This window comes from Arvicola amphibius, chromosome 9 (genome assembly GCF_903992535.2).
Source record: "Arvicola amphibius chromosome 9, mArvAmp1.2, whole genome shotgun sequence".
In the NCBI taxonomy this organism is placed as follows: domain Eukaryota; kingdom Metazoa; phylum Chordata; class Mammalia; order Rodentia; family Cricetidae; genus Arvicola; species Arvicola amphibius.
In genome coordinates, this window is record NC_052055.2 from 107632555 (window position 1) to 107647452 (window position 14898).

Here is a 14898-nt window from a genome sequence, read left to right on the forward strand (position 1 = left end):
TAGATATGGAGAGAGTGGACAGCCTTGTCTTATTTGACTAGGGAAATGGCACTTCCAAACATTATAGAGATGATGGGTTAAAAAAAAAAGAAAGAAAAGAAAAGTAGCGTATCAGGGACAGAAGACAGAGTTTGCACTTGGTACATTTATGACTTTGTTAAATGTACAAAAGGCAGTGGTAAGTGAAGGGATGAATTGATAGGGCTGTAGTTACGATTTTTCTCAAAGATACAGAGACCTATAACCTAACAGAAAGTTCTCGGGTGACGCTAAAAATAAGTGAAGTTTTTAGAGTCCTGAAGAGCAGAGGTGATGAGGGAAAAGGGGCGAGTAAGAGAATGTGAAGGGAGTGAGAGGGAAGGGGCAAGAATAGAATCGCCTGCATCATCAAGTTTTAAAGGGTAGGCCAAGTAAACTGAACTCCATAAATGAGATTATGATCAAGCATCCAGATGAGAGAAGGGCAATACACATACCAAGGAGAGGGTGACTGAAAAGGGCACATCAGCACTGTTAAAACCCAAAGAACATCAGAAATGCAAGAAGAACATGTCGTTCAGCTTTATGAGCTCCAAGTCCAGGCATGACCTTGTCAGGAGAATGAGTGGGATTAAAGCCAGGTTGTAACTCATTAGTTGATGGGTGAGGAAGTGAGACAGGAGAAATACCTTAGTGTCTACTTCTCTTAGAAGCTTGGCAGTAAAGATGGCATGGTAATAGCCATAGAAAGTAGAGAATTTTACATTTTTAAATGCATGTGGAGAATGAAGAAGTTTAGAGGCTTAAGTTTTTATATCCACTGATTACAATTATCATAGATATAGGCTTTAACAAATGTTTTTTGAAATAATTTTTTTATTTTATTCTCTCTTCTCTCTCTCTCCCTCTCTCTCTCTCCCTTCCCCTCCCCTTCCTCCCTTCCTCTCCCTCCCCCTCTCCCTCCCCTTCCCCCTCCCCCCTCTCATTCTCTCTCTCTCTCTCTCTCTCTCTCTTCTCTCTCTCTCTCTCTCTCTCTCTCGTCCTCTCTCTCTCTCTCTCTCTCTCTCTCTCTCTCTCTCTCTCTCTCTCTCTCTCTCTCTCTCTCTGTTCCTGTGGAAGACAGAGAGCACACAGCATCTCCTGAAGCTAGAGTACAAATAACTAGGAGCTGCCTGATGTAGATTCTGGGAATGGAATACTAGTCCTTAGTCCTCAGTAAGAACAATGTGTACCCTTAACCACTGAACCACCTCTCCAGATCTTGTATTGTTTTTCTCTGTAATTGTTTATGATACTATAGTCAAACGTTCCAAAGGTGGGTTCTGTGTAGGCACCTCCATCATGAAATTCCACACATGCAGCCTGGGCAATAATGTGATCCGATGGCTTTTAACTTCTCATAAATGACTGGCAAATTAAATATTTAGATGAAAAGAAACATGATACCCAGATGGTACTTTATCACGCCATATAAACACTATAGTTTGGTCATAATATTTTATGATGTGAAGCTACAAGACTTAGAAAGCTATTATTCTGGTAGGCACTCCTTTATCATAGAAAAACAAAAGCAAAAAACTGAGGAACAATAGAAAACTAAATTAATTTATATTTCAAAATATTTCATTTTAATTAGTGAGTCATATTTGCATATTAATTTTGATTAATTCATTTTAGGGCAGTCACCTGATTTTACATTGTAAGTTTAAAAAAATTTTACATTAACTTATTGTGTTTGTGTGTGCACATATAGGTACCTACCACAACATAGCACACAGAGGTCAGATGACAACTTGTGAAAATCAGTTCTTTCCTTCCACCATGTGGGTCCTGGGGACTGAACTCAGGTTTCCAAGCTTTATGGAAAGCTCCTTTCCCCATCAAACCATCTCACCAGCCCGGTCACTGATTTTAAGTAGTAAGAGGAAGTTATGGAATGTGTAGAAAAGGCATTGCCAAACTTTTATGAATATGGAAAGAGAGCAACTGTGTAGTTGAGAATACAAGGAACAATGAGAAAATTATAGCAAGTCAGTCCTTCTTGCTTTCAAATTATAATCAAATATAAAAGGCCTTTCAAACTCTGGGGATCGACCTTGCGCTCAGTGAGTTATGCACATGAAGGCCATGGAAACCTCTGCAGTATGATTTGATCTAAGTCCAAGAGTTACTGAGTCATATTTTCAACCCCAAGAGCAGAAGCTGACACCAGAATGAATGGTCCTGGAATTTAATAGGATGTACATCTAAATAAACCCTGGGCGACATTGGTACTGCTGTCCATTACAAAGGATTGCTGGCACTTCTTAATTGTTCTTTGGCATTCCCTCATAATTTACAGCATGGAAAACCCACATTGCCCAGACAACAGTTCTTAAATTAGTGGGGTAGCTAGGCTTGACAGTCAGCTTGACTGGATTTGGATACCTCTAGGTACATCTGTGAAAGAATGCCCTGGGATAGTTAACTGAAGAGTAAAGAACCATCTTGAATATGGGTGGCACCACCCTGTGGAACTGGGACAGGGTTCAGGAATAAATAAGAAGGAAAACGGAAGAAGACAAGCTGAGGACCATTTCTCGTCTCCCTGCTTTCCAAACTGTGCTTCTGTGGGGCATGTCACCTTGTGCTCCTCCTAGCATGCTGATGGGCCATATTCTTCAGAACTGTAAATCCAAGCAAACCCTTCTGCCAGTACATGATTTCGGTTCAAGTATCTAGCCGCAGTAGTGAAAGCAAGCTGGTAGAGTCGGGATGGTTAGGGCAGTCTCGCCTGGACCTCTTTCCAGCTTCTGCAAATATAATCAAGGGAGGGAGCTGCAGCTGTGGCTCAGGAGCAGCGCACTTGCCTCAAACTCATGAAGCCTGGGACTCAATTTCCAGTACAGAACAAAAAAGAATATCTATAATAATCAAAAAGGTTTCTACATAGTTTTTGAAGTAACGTATCTTTAATGAATTTTATCAGCATCCAAGCTCAGCAATTACTGTCCAAACTTATACCAGATTCTTTCTCTGTGTTTGTTACTGAGCTGTCCCCTTTGGAGGGGTAGGACGCTTGCTCCCCACAAGCTTCCTGAAGCTCACTGAGCTGCTTCAAGACTTGACTGTCCTATTAGTCACTTTGCTTAGCATTGTTACAAATACTTGACAGGAGAAGCTTATGTGAGAAGTGGCTAAGTTTGACTCATGGTTTTAGAGGCAGGATGGCACAGCAACTTGGGCCACTCCATCTGTGGCCATAAGAGCTTTTGTAACTACATCTTGTTTACATGGAACAAAGTTAAAAAAAAAAAAACAGCTGGAAAACAAGAAATGGTGGTATGACCCCCCCAAGCTTCATCCCTAGTGGTATCTACTTCTGCCAGCTAGTCCCATATACTAATGGTTCTACCACATCCCAAAATAGCACTGCCAGCTGAGGGACAAGTGGTCAAACACATAACCTGGTTGCAGGGGGCATTAATTAGTTTTCTCATTGCTGGAACAAAAACGCAGGACAATAACAACCTAAGAAATGAAAGGATTACCCTTCCCTCAAGACTCGGGGAATCTAATCAAAGAGGAAACATGAAGATTGTAAGAGCCAACAGTGACGGAAGACTCCAATGAAACTGCCTTCTACACACAGCAAGGTGGATACACATATGTACTCACAGAGACTGTGGCTGCATACACAAGACCTGAACAGCTTCATGCCAGACTGGTCCCAGCACCAAGGTGGGGAAGTGAACATGGGGCCCCACCCCTAGCCAAGAAATCATATATAACTGATACTTGCTGGCAGAGGGAAAAATCAATTTTCTTCAGTTCTTTGTAGTAGCTGGCCAACATAAAACAAACTCTATGATTTTTTTAAGGTCTTTTGTTTCCTTTTTGATGTTGTGTTTTGATTTTATATTTTTGTCTTGCTGGATTTTTCTTGAATTTCACTTCAATTTTTTTTTATATTTTTTTACTTTGGGAGAGAGGGAGAAAGAACATGAAATAGTATGGGCAGGAAATCACAGAGGATCTGGGTGAAGAGGAGGGAGAGGAAAATATGATTAAAATACATTGTATGAAAAAAAATTTAAAAACGTTTAAAAAGAACAAAGTTAATGTTGGCTTAGAGTTTCGAAGTATAATCCACCAGAGTAAGAAAGGCACAATGTGACAGGTCACATTGTGTCCACATTCAGGAAGCAAAGAGAGATGAATGCTTTTGTTTAACCCCCTTTATTCTTTTCAATTCGGTCAGGACTCCAGCCCATTGAATGGGGCCTCCTGCATTTAGCATGGATCGTCCCACAGTTAACCCAATCTGTAAACTTTCTAATTAATCCTCATACCCAGAAGTTTGTTTCTAGTTTGATTCTAGATAATATCAAAGTGACAATAGCAACCACCACAATGACATTTCTTATCCAAGTGGTAACAGTTCTATAAGCAAAAATCAACCATATGATCTCTTTGATGCTGGCTAGATTCTCTGTCCACCTTAAAAGGACACCTGAGGGTCAGGGAGTGGTGGTGCATGCCTTTAATCCAAGCACTTGGGAGGCAGAGGCAGGTGGATCTCTGTGAGTTTGAGGCCAGCTTGGTCTACAAGAGCTAGTTCCAGGACAGGCTCCAAAGCCACAGAGAAACCCTGTCTTGAAAAACCAAAAGGACACCTGAGGTAAACTTGGAATCCTGGATGAATTGTGTCTACCAAGTCTTGTTTGCAATGAAAAACTTTATTGCCTTCTTCACTCAGCTTCCCTCATATTGACCACTTCTTCCAAGCGTACCAAACAGAACTACAATCATATAACTCCAATATGTGTATGAGAGAGCGTGAGAGTCATAGTCGGAAAGAGACAGAGAGATAGAAAGAGAAGGTGTGAGCTTTAAAGCCAGGTATAACAAAGAACTCTGAGAGAGAGAGAGAGAGAGAGAGAGAGAGAGAGAGAGAGAGAGAGAGAGAGAGAGAGAGAGAGAGAGAGAGAGAGGAGAGTTCTTGGGCTCTAAAGTCTGATAGAACAAAGAACTATATTTGAGTCCTAGCTATAGTTCTAACTGTATGAATTCATTTCATCTGGTTTCCTCCGCGTCTCAGTTTCCTCATTTAAAAAGAGTTGAATGCATTGACTTCTAGATATTGTGGAAGGCAATTAGATGACAGAAAGGACACGGTTCACTCAGCGATGTTCCCAGCACTCCGAGCCCTCACAGTCACCTCCTGTAAGCCATGGAACTTCTGTCAGCAGCCCCGGTATCTGTTTCCACCAAAGTCTCAGCCGCCATGCAGCTGAGTGCCTACTTTTGAAGCACCACCCCAGGGCCACCACGATGACTTTTGTGCCTGACCCATAGGTTATATTTTAAATTGAACCATATCTGACATCTACATGCATTCACAAGGGAAAGTAATAGATCGCCCTAAGCTAATTCTTATTCATATGGAACTTAAGAAATTGACTGGCTTTGATTGCTGCAAGTCCCCCTCAGACCAAGCCAGTATTATTCTATCGTCAAATTCTTCATCACCATGTTATGGAAGCAGTTAAAGTCTGAAGTCCCACATTTGTGGGTGACCAGGCAACCTTCATCTGATCACATGACCCCTCTGGACTTTAGATTCTGTAATAGATGATAGTAACAACACCAGCTTTGAAGCATTTTTGTGCAACCAAAATGCATTTACATATGGGGTTGTATGTGTGTATCTATACATACATTACTTAGGATGGGGTAAAGCACACACACTGTTTAGTATGTTCACTCTCATTAAGTACTCATGAAGTAGAGCATATTTAATTAAATCTTCAAATATCCATCCTTTGGTGATTATATGCCAACACTCTACTCAAGGCCATGTACTCAAAGGCAACACCAGCTTTTCCCATAGGAGCTCACAATTAAAAAGAAATTCTGCTACACGTGTGTATTCCAACACAGACATATAGACACACGTTCACATAGCACAAGTCTTACTTAGTGCATTATACATATATGATTGCTTATATGTACATACATATACATCACATTGATTGCATATCAATTCATACAGTCAAGACAATCTCCCACAGATATGCTCACCTGATTGATCTAGATATCTAACATGTTAAAATCGGAGCTCATCAGCCTGATTCCTTTGGTCCTTAATTATGATTTGTGGCATTCTGTTTGTTTTGTTTTTTTTCCTCTGACCAATAACAAGTGTGGGTTTGTATCTAGAATCACCATGGCAATCAGCCTCATACACAAGATTCCTGTATGAAGTCACATCGTTTCCTAATCAGGCCATTATCTGAAGGCCATCAGTCCCTAAGGCTGAAATTCTCTGATCAGTGCTTAACTATGAGTGGAAACATAGGAGCACACCCTTAATTTCTGTTCACAAAGAAAGAAATTATGGCTGATTGTACCTGAAGCAGGGGGATGATTTCTAGTTTAAAGACTATAGTGGAAATCATATAAAACCCTGGATCTGATTGCTGGACACTGAATAACAGCAAATTCACGGACAAAGCTGGCTTTCATTGTGATATGAAAGAAAGGTTTGTTCAGAGGTGCTGCTGTCTGCCTTAACAGGTAGCTGATTCCTTTGTCCAGAAAGCAACCATCCCTTGCCTCAGTGAGCTTAAGCTGTTCCACAATGCAAGGAAATATTTCAGTGACTTCATAAGCCGCGGCCTCAGGATGCAACTGATCCTGAGAACACTTGACCAACTCCAGCCCCCTAGAACTAGTGACTGACTTACCTAGTTCTGAAGCAGGATGGAATGATGGGAAATTAGGGAGCATGGGAAGGAAAACAGCACCTTACCACCCCATCCTGGTTGAAGCATCTCTCTAGCTGAGAATCAAGAATTCTAACATAATTTTTAGAAAACACAGCACTTGCTTAAGGCCTTTCTCCATTCCTAGCAGGAAACATGCAAATCTCAAGGCTTTTTACCAATTTAAGGACATATCTGTCCTCCCTTGTGCAACCCTATTGGATCCTGGTCTTAACTTATTTGATTATAGTCATACCCAAGACACTACCACAGTGACCCTGTAATATCAACTATTGAAATATAAAATGGAAAGAGAGGAGGTCCACTGAATAGCTAAATTCCAAATGTCTCCAAATCTATAAGCAGTGGCCCTGGGGACACTTAAGCACAACTCTTCCTGGAGAAGTCTGCACATGTGCTCTTAAGTGTGGCTTCCTCCCTTCCTAGGTACCTCTTCCTCTTAAAGATTGTCCTGGTTTTGTTTCTGTCACTGTGATAAACACACCCTGGCCAAAGGCAGGTTAGGGGAGAATGAGTATATTTTAGCCAACAATTTCAGGAAAGTGGAGAGAATGAATGCATGTAAATCTTATACTCAGTTTGCTGTCTCCACAAGTGAGGACTCAAACTTAGGGAATGGGGCCACCCACAGTGGATGCTGAGCCTTCTGCATCCATCAGTACAATTGAGACAGTCTCCCACAGACCAATCCGATCTCACAATTCCTATTGAGACTTTCTTCCCAGGTAGTTCTAGATTGTGACACATTGACAATCAAGCTAATCACCACAGCTCTTGCAGTTAAAGTCTATTCTTGAATGTCTTTTAATATATTCTAACCCTGTTCCGTACTGTCTTGTGTTGAGATTCTTTTCCGCAGCAAAGACACGGTTGTACCTGCCTCAAGCACCCTAAAAGATAAGGGAACTTTTTTGGAGACAGTGCAGACCTCTGCCTCCACACAGTTCCCACTATGTCTCCACACAGCCCTCTGCAGTCCCAGGAATGTTCCCTGGAAGTTTCTCGATTTCAGCCCACTGGGAGAGATCGATTCCAACCTCCCTCTGACATTCTCACAGTAAAGGCTGCCTCTGTAGACTCCTGGAATCTCTATCTTCCTTCCCACTTCCTAGTCTTCACTGTGAAATGTTACCACTGTGGCAAGCATTGCACTGCCCTGCCCTTTGGATGGTAGCTTGATACCTGGGTCCTTTACACCATCACTGAGTTGAAGGGATGCTTGATACCTGGGTCCTTTACACCATCACTGAGTTGAAAGGATGCTTGATACCTGGGTCCTTTATATCATCACTGAGTTGAAAGGATGCTTGGACAAATTCACAAGGATCAGCAAAAGACCAGTGAGACTTAATGAGAGACACTTCCAGAAGACTGTGATGTCAGAGTGCTACCTTTCTAAGGCCGGCCACACATTATCAGCCACGGTAGTTACATGGCTTCAATCATCAGAGTTCATTAATAACCTATGGTACGTAACGTTCTCGTGTTTCATTTTATACACAAATAATCTTTAAATTAAAGGATTTAATTCCACTGTAAGGCGAGGAAACTAAATTTTAGAGTTATGTTTTGGCTTTAGTATGGTGTGTGTGTGTGTGTGTGTGTGTGTGTGTGTGTGTGTGTGTGTGTGTATTACAGGTTACAGCATGTGTAGAAGTCAGAGAATAACCTCAAGTGTTGATCCCTGCCTCTCCAATTGATTTGAGACAGAACTCTTTGTCTTTCCAATTCCACTCATCTCTCCCTGTACTCTCTGCCTCCATCCCTCCCCATTCAGCAGGTACCTGACTGAGAGATCTGGGACTCTCTTGATTCCTCCTCCCATGTACCCATGAGAGAGCTGAGATTACCTATGTTCATGCTACATCCCTGGCCTTGACATGAGCCATGGGGATGTGAGCCAATGTCTCCACATTTGCATAGCAAGCACGTTTCCCAGGGAGCCATCTCCCCAGCCCACAGTGTAGTTTTTAAAATGACCAACTCATAGCAGAGCATGTTCTTGCTGACTTTAGCTGAAGGACCCATTTTTGTTGGTGGTCCCAGATCATGCCAATAGTGGCTTCCAGCTTGCCCCCTGGGTGAGGAGGATCCTGGAAGCAAGTAGAATGAACTACACACAGACCAATTTTCACTTGTGGGTAGAATTTCTGATCTCAGTGGAACCCAGCCTGCAAAAGGAGGCAGGCAGCCTGAGTCATCCCAAATTTCATACAATTTAAAAGGGAAAAGAAGAAAAGCCAATTGCAGTGCTAAATATAAAATAATCCAGTGGGTCACACCACCAAGTCACGCTGGTGCTGCCTTATGTAGAGACCTTCAAAACTGCAAAGAGGTTGGTCCCTGCTGATGGAAACTTTTCAAGTTATCAACTGAACAAACGGGAACTAATTAAAAACTAGGTGGGTCTGCATTTTGCAGGAGTTTTGTTGTTGTTGTTGTTGTTGTTGCTTTAGTTGTCTGGTTTCAGCTTTGCTTTTTGTCATTCTAGCAAATAACGAAAATCCTAAGGCCATCTGTCATGTGAGTTTAACATATTAAAGAGCAGAACTCAGAATCAAAAAGGACCACATATGACACGAGACATCAAATCCTTGCAACTAATTCCATTACTAACAAAGAGAGTTTCATGTTTACTCACCTGCGTCGTTCCTTGATAGATGCCGGCAAATGGTGCCTGCATTTTGAGGCTGAAATAGAAAAGTCTCTGCTAAGAAAGGTTTCTCATCTCCTGGATTTTCAGGCAGCGTTCTTACACCACTTTACAGTAAATAAATGTCTGGTATTTGTTTGTGATGACAAGAAGCAACTGAGGGAAAATACAGCTGAAAATGGCTTTCATTTTAGAAAGTAGCAAACTTACATTCTGTTTCCTCAGAACAGGTTCTAGTGACAGGCATGTGGGAAGCATGGTCAGGCCACACTTGTCCACGCATGACTGCCAAACATCAATCCCGATGCGAGGCTTGGGTTTAATGCTGGTGCATGGGTTTACATGAGGCAGCTGCTCAGACATTAGCAGACTGGAAGTGCATTGAAGACAGACTTCTCCCTCACAACCAGGAGCTTATAACACCCTGCAGAACTTTCACTGCTAGTCCAAAGAAAGATTTTAAGTTGAATCTCTGAACCCAACTATAGATGTGAGTTTGGTAAACTACCAAGAATGTAAGGGTATTATCTAGCAAACAGCTTCTTGTTAAAAAAAAAAAAAAAAGACATACCATTGCCTCCTCCCTGAAGAGCTAATACAAATAAACCTGTCAATTACTTAGACAGGAAAACACCCCTCAACAAAGCTGTGTGCTTCAGAGACTTTAGAAAAAAAATAATATAAAGCCAGGCTGAGCACATCTCTGATCTCTGCCCCCCCACACACATCATATATATTATTTCAAATCAGTCTTGCCTCTCTACTGAACCACATTCTGTCTCATCTGAATTCTTTCAATAAACATCATAAACAAAAAGACGATGGGGAGAGGAATAAGGACCAGAACAAGAGCACATTAACAGTCACACTTGAAAGTTTGCTTAGTTATTTGGCATATAACAGTTCATTTTAGACACAGCATCCCACAGAAAGACTAGCACCCTTCAGAATGCCTCCCTGGGTTCACTGCTTCCGGCCCTGGGTAATAAGCCAGTCCAACAGCCCACAGTGGAAGGGTCCAGGTCACCTGTGAGTTTTAGCATCATGAATGTCGGATAGGTATCAGCAGTTTGCTGGGTTCTTTTTTCTAACTGCACATCCATTTGAAGATTCAACTGGTGCTCATGAGAAGCATCTAGAAGAACTACCGAGAACCCCAGGAAGGAATCAGGAGATCAAAATGAACATGCTGCTCCAGTCATTTACCTGCTTGGAAGCTTTGGTTTCCTTTTCTGTGCTAACAAGAGCCTGACATAGATGATCTTGGATCTCTAGTAGATGATCTTGAATCACTAAAGGGCCTTCTGATGGTCACTGAATGTCTGAATCAGGAACAGTGTTCTCTCTCTCTCTCTCTCTCTCTCTCTCTCTCTCTCTCTCTCTCTCTCTCTCTCGGCTTACCCCACAACCATTAACAGTCTTAACCCAGGTCACCAGGCATTACTCTTGTACAGGGAAAACTGACCTCATTGGCACCCTTTCTTGGGTTCAAAATTGATAGCAATAAAGTCTTCAGAGGTAATTATTCCTGCTACCCGGGTGTGCAGCTCCAATTTATGTCAATTACCTATGATTAGTCCTTGCTTTCTTACCCCATCCTTTTAGAGCTTTAGTGTTCAGAAAGGACAATCATAGAGAGTCAGCGTGTCTCCAGGTAAACACATCTGGGCTTCCATTCTGGGTCTCTCTCCATTTTCCCTGATAATTGTGGAGCAAGAGATGAAGGTCCTTGTTTTCCGCATCGCTGGTGAAATTGTCCAAACTCAGGCTGACTGAACGTTTACCAGAGAGAGAAATAAATTGAAAGAAAAATCTTCGAGGTGCTTGAGATTAATTTTCTATATTTTATTTTAAAATTACCGCTGATAAATTTTTCTGTTCTTTGAGGTTGCTGCTGTTATCCCGTGGCTTGTCTTTCTGCTTTCGTTTCAGCAGATAATTGCTTGCCTCGGGATATTGTTCTTTTTCTGCAGAGAGAAATTTGCCGTCTCAGATTTTAAGTGCTCTCTGAAATTAACTCTTGAGTTCCCATCTCCACACAGTCAGGATTCACACTTCTGGCGAAGGCCCATGCCCAAAGTGCTACTGTTCCTATTATCTTGTCCCTTTTCATGAGACATGAACAGGACACTGCATCGCTGGTAGCAAAAAATGAAACCGTGTTCACAAAATTGAAACAAGCTATTTAGGTGTCGTGTGATTTTCCCTGCATTTAGCTACAAGCACCAAGCCACACAGATAAAGAGGCAAAAGACAAGGACTAAATAAATTTCCATTGCTGGGATAACTGAATGGGTATAATAATATTTAAATAATATTTAAATAATAATAAAATAGTTAATATATATAATTATATTTAAGTACATAATATCTTCCTCCTTTTCTTCTCTCTTAGCCCTCCCAAAACTCTTCCAAAATACCAGCCTCTTCTTTAACTGCTATTGTGGCATGCACATACAAATGAATAAGCATATCATTATAACCTGCTAAATCCATTCAGTGTTGCCTGCAAGTAAATATTTTTGGACTGATTCTTAGCACTGGGTTACCAATCAAAAGGCTCATCCCTGGCAAACACTAATCCCTGCTCTCTTGGGAACTGTAAGTTGCTCGTAGCTCTTCATCTAGGGGTGGGGCCCTGTGAGATTCCCCACACACGCATTGGGATGTCTGTTGTTGTGCCTGTTCAGGTCTCGTTTAGCAGCCGGTTGCTCATATTTCATGGTGTAACCTCACTGACATAGCCAGAAGGCAGGATCTCCGAGCAGAATTCCTGCTCCACTGGCTCTTACAGGCTTTCTGGTCCCTTTTCTGAGCCTTGGATTCAGGAGTCAAACTGCAGGTGCATCAGTTGGGGTTGGGTACCCCGCCGTCGGTTGTTCTCTGCATTTTGAATAGTTATAGATTTCTATAACAGCCTCCATCTGCTGCGAAAAGAAACTTCTCTGTTGAGAGGCGAGAACTAAAGCTTTCCGTATCTATATTTCTCATCAGAGTCCTAAGCAAATACTCCTAATCCTCCTGTGACTTCAGCAAGAGCGATTTGCTTGATCAAAACAAAATGCACTTAACTCTGTGCTTCAACATCTTTGCTAGACTCATTCGGGTGTTAACATTCTAGAGCTTTTCACATTCGATACCTCAACACGGAGGAGGCTTTCCGAGGAGAAAGTGTCATAGAATGTTTCAGCTAGCAGGAAGAAGGCACTCTGCCGCTGAAATAGACCTTAGACATCATTTTATTTCAAAACTCTTAAGCCGTCATCCGTAGGCCGAACATGACCCAGACACACAAGCGTTCCAAGTGCGACTCGGAGTCCTCTAATCAGGGCTTGTGTTTCAGCTGTCTGCCTATCTCTCTACAGTTTGATGGCTTTTGTAAGCGATCCCGAATCTGCTCCCTGCCTGGTTCTGCCTGCAATGCATTTGCGAGTTTTGTTTTAGTTCAGTGCCTACAAGGTTTTCCAAACAGCTGGAGGAGAGAGCTAAAACTTTGAATTGCTCTCTTATTCCGGGGCATGCTAGGAATGTGTATTAGTTTCAGAAAACAGGGTTCATTCCACTGCCAAGGAAACCGGGCCCAGAATAGCTGTGGCTTGCTTAAGGTCCCAAAGACACCACTCAGGGTGGAATCACCCAGCGAGCACAGACGCCAAATACTCAGGGTGATGTCTCAACGTGGGGAGAGGATGCCTCCAAATCACGTTGGATCAGGACACATCTGGGGACATCCTTGCTTGTCATAACTGGAGAGAAGAACATGGAATCCAGAGATGCCGGTAAACAGACATGATGCACGATAACAGCTCTTCCACCGCAATGGCGCAAGGCTAAGGAACCAGGATCTAGATGACGAACCGAGCAGAAACCTCAAAGCTGGCTGGGAGGAGCAGAAAGACCGGCAGGCTGTGGCAAAAGGGCCAAAAGAAGCCTAAATCTCACTTCATTCTCTGATCACTAATGTGTGTATGTCACTTTCTATCATTCTGTATCTGGCAAGTACGTGAAATAAATCTAATGGAAGATGGTGTATTGTGGGGGGAGAAATCAGGTAAGATCACATTTTAAAGGTGGTGGGCGCTGGAATCTAAATCCCTAGTTTAAATTCTGGCATTGGCATTTACCTGCTAGGGTGAGTCCTTTAGCCTTTCCCATCTCAGGACCATGCCTCAGCTTCACCTCTAAAATGGGAACTAGTAACGGAACAGTCCTCATGGGACAAGAAACTGTGCTGTGCCGAGTCCCATCATAGTCATGGCACAGAGTAAATATTCACGCCACTCTGTCTGATGTCACTGCCCCCTCTCTGCAGAAGAATAGAAGAGTGTCTGAGTTTTATCGATGTGACTTCCTTAGAGGGTTGCCAAAGGAAGACTTGCAGGTATGTGGAAAAGAGATGGGGAGGAGGCATCTCTCTGTATTTCTCTTTAAGTGTATGTGGTATTTGTGTGTGTGAGTCTGTGGTGTGTGTGCTGTCACATATGGGAGGCTCGTGTATATGAATGTGTCTGGAACCCAGAGGTTCTTACTGAGAACCTCCCTCTATTACTCCCTATCTACTACAGCATGGCTTCTCAGTGAACCCAGAGCTCACCAAATCAGCTACCCTAATAGCCAGTATTCCCACAATCCCTCTCTCTGCCTTCCAGTGGCTGGGATTTATGGGTTCATGCTGCCATCCCCACCCAAACTGTAAATGGTTAATCAGAGATGGAAGCATGATTTATCAGGAAGAAACCCAGCACATGATTCTTTAACTAAATGATCAAAGTTAATAACATCAACACTATCAGAACAAATACTGTGTGTCTCCTAATACAAGCTGCCAGGGACATGATGTCCCTTAAATTCTATTCCTGCCAGACAAAGCATGTCAGGCATATGCTGTCAGACTACAACCAAAGGGCATCGAGCACAGAATTGTCTTCTGTGTCTCCAAAACACGAGGTCATAAAGGCAAAGAATAGAAGCGACAATAAAAGATTTTGTTCAGCTTAGCTTAAATAAAGAGCTGGGTTACATAATGGGCTAGATTTCATTTTTGTTGTTCTTATTGTTGTTTTTCAAGACTGGGCTTCTCTGTAGCTTTGGTGCCTGTCCTGGAACTAGCTCTTGTAGACCAGACTGGCCTTGAGCTCACAGAGATCCGCCTGCCCTCCACCTCCCAAGTGCTGGGATTAAAGGCATGCGCCACCACCGCCCAGCAATGGCCTGATTTCTTATATTATCCTTTCAGTAGGTTATGTGTGAAAATATTTTCATTCTTAGAGGTACAAATATTTATGGCTAATGGTGATAGAATGTTAGCAAATAATCTCTCTGAAAAAAATATCTAAAAGCCCCAGAGCATGGCCATTAAGTAACCTGAAGGACACTAAGAATATAGCTCAGTGGAACAGTACTGATCTAGCATTCATGAGGTCCTGGGTTCAATTCCTAATACCACAAAAAAAAAACTAAAATGCAAGAATCTAGTCGAATGAATACAAATTCTGTATA